The sequence below is a fragment of the Chrysochloris asiatica genome, unplaced genomic scaffold (assembly GCF_000296735.1).
Source record: "Chrysochloris asiatica unplaced genomic scaffold, ChrAsi1.0 scaffold00184, whole genome shotgun sequence".
NCBI classification, from domain to species: Eukaryota; Metazoa; Chordata; class Mammalia; order Afrosoricida; family Chrysochloridae; genus Chrysochloris; species Chrysochloris asiatica.
The window spans coordinates 2,893,768-2,901,345 of NW_006408702.1; the positions used below are offsets into that span (position 1 = coordinate 2,893,768).

Below are 7,578 nucleotides of genomic sequence, written 5' to 3' on the forward strand. Positions count from 1 at the left end.
CCCCATGGCCACCCCCACTCTGCCCGTTGCTTTGAGTTTTCCCAGTTACTACATGAATCAAATTACGAGCACTTCTGCAGGGTTTTCTGTGAAATCACAGATCTTACTGTAACCAAATATATTCCCATCTTGGAAAAACCTTATGCAACTTGTGAGGACTCTGCATTCTCAGGCAACAGAGAGAAAAGCCTCTTTGTTTCTAGGTCGAACACCTGGAACACTTTATCCGGGGCGATGTCCCCCTCCAGCCCTACGGAGAAGAGGAGGCTCCACAGGCCCAATAGCACCCCTCCACCCCCGCCTGTGGAAGGCTGCCCCTCCCACGCCTAATCAGACCCCTTGCGCTGCAGCACCGGGTCAAGGGTGCAGAGAGGTAGGAGAGCTGGGATCCTTGCGCCCTGCCTTTAGCAGCAACAAGGTGCAAAGCTCTGATCAGAAAGCTGTCTGTCCACCAGAGAGCTGAGGACCCTTCCACATGGGGTCAATCCGCACACACATCTGCGAAGGCGTCACTTGAAAACCAAGGAAACATCCCTGTTTCCACTTTCGCTTCATAACCTGACTTTCCAGGAGAATGTCTGCATTGTTTCGTTTATCTTTGCACCATGCCTAGTTCAGGAAGCAACAACGCACAGCCATTTGGAAACGCGTTGAGGCTGAGTCATAGGGCCTGGAAGCTTGTCTTTCCTGCGGGTTAGGATAGGACGGTAACTTCAGTCTTCCTTATGAGTAGAACACGGCCACGCCTCGTTGTACAGGGACGACTTTTAGGGCAAATGCAGAGTTTTGCTGCAAAGTTTTATGTGCTTAAGATTCAAACACTTGAACAAGATGTTTTGATGATAATATCCCATCTTCCTAATTTCTACCAGTTGCTTTGATTCATGACAGCCCCTAGGTGTGTCAGAATAGAACTGTGATCCATAGAGTTTTCAGTGATTGCTTTTTCAGAAGTAGATCACCAAGCACCTCTGAGTGGGCTCACACCTCTAATGTTTCCGTTAGCCACCACGCTCATTAGGCCTTGGCACCACTCAGGGAGTCCTCAGGTTTTTATTGTTTTTTGTGATTTAGGTGCCCGATCCTATGCCATCCTCACAATTGTTGCTATATTTGAGCCATGATGGCTGCCACTGTGTCACGGGTCTTCCTGTTTTTCACTGACTCACTACTTTGTCTTGATGTTCTTCTCCTGAGACTGGTCCCTCCTGACAATGTGTCCAAAGACGAAGTCTCGCCATCCTGACTTCTAAGGAGTTTTCTGGCTGCAATTCTTCAAAGACAGATTTGTTTGTTCTCCTGGCAGTCCATGGTATTTCAATATTCTTCTCCAACACCATAGTTCAAATTCATTGATTCTTCTCCGGTCTTCCTTATTCATATTTTTCTTAGTTTTCTCTTCATGAAGCAGAGTCTTGGTATGGCATCATAGTTATCCTACAATGGACTACTAACCAAAGAGTTGGTGGTTCAAAGCCATCAGCCACCCCTTGGAAATCCTATACCGGGTCCCTCTGAATTAGGATCAGCTTGACAACATTTAACAGCAACATCTTCGTGAAACGTAAGACCTTGCTAAAAGGAACCAGTTCTAGTTCATCTTTGGGTCCAGCCATCATGTGAACATGATTCCTCTGGAGTCTGAGTGAATGCACCTTCTGATTCAATAATGCAATGAAGCCTAAGACAATTCTTTTCTAACAAGCTCCCAGGGGAGACTGGAGCCCCTGATCTAGGCCCACACTCTGAGTTACAAAGGGATGTCATAAAGACAGGATTTACCTACAGTCTCACATCCAAAACAATTCCAGCGTTCACTTTGAGTATCTAATACAGATGTAAAAACACATCTTTTCATCTTTTTCACCAAGTAACAATAAAGCATAATTCTGTTTGTTCCCTAATGCTTGCCTCACCAGCCATGATATTTACAAATGAATATTCATGAGTAAACCTAAACAACTAATCAGTAATCTAGCTTTCTTAGCATCTTAGATGGCAATTTGAGAAAACAAAACAAAGAAATGCATGTTTGACAGACTGGTGGGAACTACAATACCATTAAGCTGTTGTGAATTTTAATAATTTTTAAAAATTTGAACAATGGCCATTAACTTTTACTAAATACATAAATATACTTTGAGACAGACAGAAGACCAGTTGATGCCATTCTTGAGTCTGTATCCTGTGCGTGTGACTGAGAACCTAGATGATTGGTTTTTGTTAAATGCCTTCCAGTTGGTTCCGACTCATAGCAACCCTGTAGAGGGTTTCCGAGGAGCAGCTGGTGAGTTTGAACTGCCGACCTTGCGGTTCAAAGCAGTCTTGCATTATCCTAGTTGATTCTTTAAATATGTGTTCATTTCTTTGTAAGGGGACAGTGGTGGTTTAGTAGTAGAATTCATACCTTCCCTGCACAAGTTCAATCTTTGCCAATGCATCTCATGTGCACCCACCAGCCCATGGGTTCACGGAGCCTTGCATATGGTATGATGCTGAACAGATTTCAGCAGTTTCCAGACAAAACAGACCAGGAAGAAAGACCTGGAAAATCTGCATACAAAAACTCTATGGATCCTATCAATCCAATCCAAAACCAATCATGAGCATGGTATATGGCCATCTGCTTTTTATTCCGGTTTTGCAAGGATCACCGTTAGTGGTCAATTCGATGGCAGTTAATGACAACAAACTGTTTGCAGAATAGTTCCTTAAAATGGTGGTGGTCATGTGCCGTGGAGTCAGAACCGACTCATAGCGACCCTGTACCGGGTTTCTGAGACTGTAAATCTTTACAGTTGCAGAAAGCCTCATCTTTCTCCCGTGGAACAGCTGGTAGTTTCCAACTGCTGACCTGGAGGTCCACAGCCCAATTCGTAACCGCTATGCTACCAGAGCTTATCCAGCATTTTGTTTCAGAGAACGAAGTGCATTGTTACTCATCTCAGGTGACCCCTCTCGCAAGTGCAATGCCACTGTTTGATCTTACGCTAAAGCAAGGTTAATTTCCTTGATTAAAAAGTACACCTCTGTCCAGTGTGTCTCACAAGAGCCAGGGAAAGACATTAATGAAGAACTCCTCTTTGAAATAAAATATACAGATTTTGTTTCCCAGTGTTTCCATGGCCATCTTGCTTGCTTTCTTAGTTTTCATGGCGTATCCAATATCACAGAAGCTGACAGCCGAACAGCAAACAGAGGCTTCTGGTAGGGGCCCATTCTCTGGGACTGTAGGGATCCCATATATGTTATACAAACAATGAAAAATCAGTTAGGGTTCCACTTTTTCACATCCCTTAGAAGGAATGCTGTCTTAGATGGAACTGGATGGCGATAGGTGTGCATTATATAAAACACTCAACAGAAGAAAACCCGGTTTCTTGAAATTTTCTGTGACTAAAGATCGCCTTCATTTTTTCTCCTTCACAAAGTTCCTTTTCCTAGATTTGTGCAAATCTAAGAAAAATGGTTGAAGAAATATGAACCCTATTAATTACAACTCATTACACATGAAAAGAAATGGACATTTTTACATTTCTTTGGAAATTTATAGATTTCTGAGGGAACGATCAGGCATGTGTTATTCTTACCATGGTGTGCAAAAGTTCCTTAAGCAATCATGTAAGTAGGCATTTCGTAAATATAAAACTTTTTTATTTGCTGCTAAATGCATAATAAATAAGCGTATTGTTAACATACATATTGCCCTGAGGACTGATCAGCTATCTTTTTGAGACTTTAAAAATACTGGTAGGAAGCTGTTGTCTTCTTTTTTCCCAAGTTCAATAGCTTAGCTATTCATTTCCTGTTTCCAATAGCCAAGGTAATTAGACCATAATGGGAACTCTTTGCTTGGAAAATGACATCTGAAAGTTGAAACTGTTTGAATGCTATGCAAACCTCAACAGAGAGGGGAGGGGGCGGGGTTCGCCTCCTCAGAGAAGGAAAGTTCTACGACTGAAATGTCATATCCCCCTAAAATTATTTCTTCCTGGGAATGTTCTCAAGCCCAGGGGCAAAGTGACATTTGTACTGTTTTTCATGGAATGGTCAATTCTTCATTGTTAAGGAAACATCGCTGACTGCTCCGGGAGAGGCAAGAAAGTACAGAAAACCTGTTTACCATTTATTTCAACTTTTCTTTTTAGGTATAACAGATACAGTAAAGTTACAGATCTGCAGTGTAGACTTTGGTGGCTTCTTGTTTTTATGCATATGTGCACCTGCAACCACCACCTAGATCAAGAAATCGAACATTTTCCTCCCTCCCCCAAAGGGTAACCACCACCCACAAGCTAGTTCTATCTGATCTTGGATTTCACATAAGTAGGATCATAAATTACGTATTCTTCTGTCTGCTTCTTTCTCTCAAGGTTGTGCTATTTCATTTTCATTGTAGTGTAGCGTTTCTCAGTCTGCCTATGTTGTTGCTATTGTTGGTGAGTGCCACCAAGTCAGTGCCGACTCATAGAAACCCCCGTTTAGGGTTTCTGAGGAGCAGCTGGTGTGTTTGAACTGCCAACCTTGTGGTTCACAGTCGAGTGCTGATCCTACAGCGCCACACCAGGAGTCCTGCATGTACCACAGCTTATTCACCCATTCTACTTTTAGTGGACACTGGGTGTTTTCAGTTTGAAGCTATCAACAGTGTCCAGACCTTTGAGTGGACGTAGCGTTTGTTTTTCTGGGATATATACCTAGAAGTGGACTCCTTGGGCATAGAATAGCTGCAAGTTCAGCTTGGTAGATCTTGCCAAACCATTTTCCAATGCAGTTGTACCAATTGTTCTATGTTGGTAAGCGTACAAATGTTCGCTTACCAACAAGTGCTCATCAGTTTCCTAATGAAGGTGAATTCTTAGCTGTCCCACAAAGGGAGCACACAAATATATATGGAGCAGCTGGGGACCACTTCCCAGCAGGCTGATTCACAGTGGCATTGACCCTCCGATCTATCCATGCTATGTATGGAGTTGGCTCTCGCATTGTCATTGCAGTTTTCCTCCGTCTGCATGGTGTCATTATTGTTGGTAAATGCCATCAAGTCGCTTCTGACTCATAGCCACCCTGTGTAGGGTTCTGGGGGAGCAGCAGGTGGGTTTGAACTACACATCAGACTAGTACTGTGCTTCATAAGGTTTTCAATGGCTGGGTTTACAGAAGTTGATCACCAAGCCTTTCTTCTGAGGTACTCTGGGTGGATTTGAACTTCCAGCCTTTCAGTTAGCAGCTGAGTTTGTTAGCCATTAGCATCAGCCAGAGATTCCCGAGCAGCATTAAAATAGTGAAAACTGCCCCTAGGGACCAAAGAGCAAATGACAGGGCTATTTACTAACTACGGTATTCCAGATGAATCTTCCATCACCATGGCCAGAAACCCGAACCCACAGTGACTCACCTGCCTTCACTGCCTTCTCACTGACACTCAGACCCTCTGAGGGCCAAAGAGCAGGCCCCTGGCTCTAGACACTTAAATAAGTCAGCATTCCTGGGTAGGTACATAGATAGACTTTTGTGGATTTAACTGTGTGGAAATTTTAACTCCTATCCCTATAGATGAAGGAGCCCTAGTAGCACAGCGGTTACGAGTTGGTCTGCTAACCACAAGGTCAGCAGTTCGAAACTGCCAGCTGTTCCATGAGAGAAAGATGAGGCGTTCTGTTCCTGCAAAGTTTTACAGCCTGGGAAACCCTATACAGGGTCACTATGAGTCGGAACCGACTCGACAGCACACCACCACCAACATACGTGTGGATAAGAAACCCTGGTGAGACTGTAGGGGAGTCACTGGACTGTTAACCACAGGTTGGCAGTTCAAACCTACCAGCTGGTCTGCAGGGAAAAGATGAGATGTTCCGCTCCCATAGAGATTGACAGCCTCAGAAACTCTACCCCGGGTCCCTAGGAGTCAGAACTGACTCAGTGGCAGTGCAAGTTTTGTGTCCTGGTCTGATGTGGGTTAACACGCTAGGCAGCAAAGTTGGTTTGAACTGCAAGGTGGACAGTTCCAGGTTACTAGCTGCTCCTTGGAAACCCCATATAAGGTCGCTATGGGTCGGAACCGACTGGACAGCACTCAACAACAACATAAATACAATCCTGTCTGGATATCAGTTTTTCTTTGTTACGTTAATAAGGACTCCATCAGTGTAGGGTATGTCCTAAACTTAATCACTTCTGATTGACAAGGAAGCACAAAGAAGTCAGGAAATGCTGAAAGAGACAAGGCCCTTCCCCCAGAGTTGCCAAGATAGAGCCTTCGAGAGTTTGGACTTCTAGCCTCTTCAACTAGGAGAATAAATGTCTGTTCTCTAAAAAGAATAAGATTGCAGTCACGGTAGCACTAGGAAACTAACGCAGAGGTCATTGGCCTGCCTGACTACTTCTCTGAACAACACTACAATGGTAGTTTCTAAATTTAATTTTCTTTTTTTGTTTAACAGTTTTATTAATAATATTAATAATATTAACAATGGCTTACAATCCTTAATAATATTAAGGATACATTAGTTTTTTAAAAGTTTTTATTGTGAATTGGGTGATAGTTTACATGGGGCACATCAGTTTTACACTCATCCTATCGTATTTCATTTCACTGCAATGATTACAATCCCCTGCATGCTTCATCATTCAACAGTATTTGCTTCTATTCTCCTCTGTTTTGGGGGTTTTTTTTGGATGTGCACAAAAAACTCAGCAATATACAATGATTCAAACAAGCCTGCCCCCCATCCACCAGCACACAGCCCCTCTCCCTCCGTGAGTCTAGAGTCGCCAGCTGCTCCATCTCTCCACGTCATCATCTCTGCCTCCATCTCTGACGTCGCTGCTTCTCTGGGTAGTGTAAACTTAAGATTCTTGCTGCTCCATTTCCAAAGTAAGATTTCTCCACTGATAGAACCTGGTGGCAGTCAAAGGGTACCTTTGATGGCCCCGCACCCACAGGAGGCTGGACTCTGCGTCAAGTTTAGAGCTGGCGTACTTTGTCCATCTCATGCTGGCCTCTGGGATGGCATCTGCCAACTTCCTGCTTGGTTTTCTCTCAGAACGTGTGTGTCTTCCTCTTTTTATGACATTGGTGTATTGAGGTCTCTACTGGGGGTTTTCAAGTGGTTCAGTAGACCTTTGGCACTGAAGGCTCTACTCAGTCCTCACAGGGATGCAGTTTAGCTACTTTTCGCCTTGCTATGGTATAAAGTTGAATGACATGCCTTGGGAAGCATACGTGCACGACTTAGTTCGTGAGAGAAACTTGCTGTTGATCACTTTCTGACAAAGCAGCGTCTCTGTCTGACAGGACGAGGGCCCTACCAGGCCATGCCTTCCAGTGGCAAGAGAACTGGGTTCAGCCAGAGAAGGAGTAAGGCAGGTGACGAAGGGCTTAGTTGGTTCCCTCTTTCTCTCTCTTTATTCCGCTCTACATGTGCACACTTACAACAACAACCATGAGTGCACAAAGGTATGTGTTCCTCGCTGGCCTCTTCCAAGTTAGAGAGGGGCAGGGGCAGAGGGAGAGGCCCTGGCTACAACTAAAGAGATTGGGCTTAACAGTCTTGCAGCCCTAAATGTTGTTGTTGT

At 44.0% G+C, this 7,578-nt stretch overlaps 1 pseudogene; it reads left to right on the forward strand.

Annotated features, from left to right (window-relative positions):
- The first annotated feature begins 234 nt into the window (after nt 1–234).
- The window catches only part of LOC102832043, a 10,489-nt pseudogene continuing 3,145 nt past the window's right edge, over nt 235–7,578 (forward strand).